This window comes from Falco punctatus (assembly GCF_963210335.1).
Source record: "Falco punctatus genome assembly, chromosome: 12".
NCBI lineage: Eukaryota > Metazoa > Chordata > Aves > Falconiformes > Falconidae > Falco > Falco punctatus.
The window spans coordinates 22,099,910-22,100,563 of NC_137592.1; positions in this window are offsets into that span (position 1 = coordinate 22,099,910).

Here is a 654-nt window from a genome sequence, read left to right on the forward strand (position 1 = left end):
GATATACTTAGCGGAGATGAATAGCTGACCTCTGAGGAAGCTGAAGTGGGATAGCTACTTAGGGAAATAACACCATGCAGTGCAGCTACTGTTTAAAGGAGCAGCAAGAGTTTTGTGTCAGAGCTTTAACTATGCAAGGATTTTTCTGCCCCCGCTGAAGTTAATGGTGAAGTGCCTTCGTGGGGGTAGGGAGGGCCAAATTGTAGTCTGAGACCCTTGCAATTTATATCGGCTACCTGAGTTTGTTCCCAAGACAAGCATACTTTGAAATGTGAAATGTATATACCAGTGTTACATTTTTAATGTTGATTACTAATTACAACTCTCACTGATTTCCAAAGTAGTGTGTGAATGCCTCTTCACTGCCTTGAGTTAGTGCTCTGACATGCCGGCACAAAGCTGATGTGTGACTGCCCTTAGCTCATGCATGAGATTTTTGTCCTGCCAAAATCTTACTTGCTTTAGTAGGGAGCCTCGTAAGCCAACACTAGAAGCCCTGCCCAGGAGGGCACAGGTTCGGCGGTACAGGGAGCCTGCCCCTCCACTGGTGTGAAGGGGCTTCTGTTCCCAGGTGCTTCCTCCTGCCCCTGGGCTGTGTGATGTTCCTGCGCTTCGGGTGTTGGCCCACTGGGTGGTGGAATCACGGTGAACTTC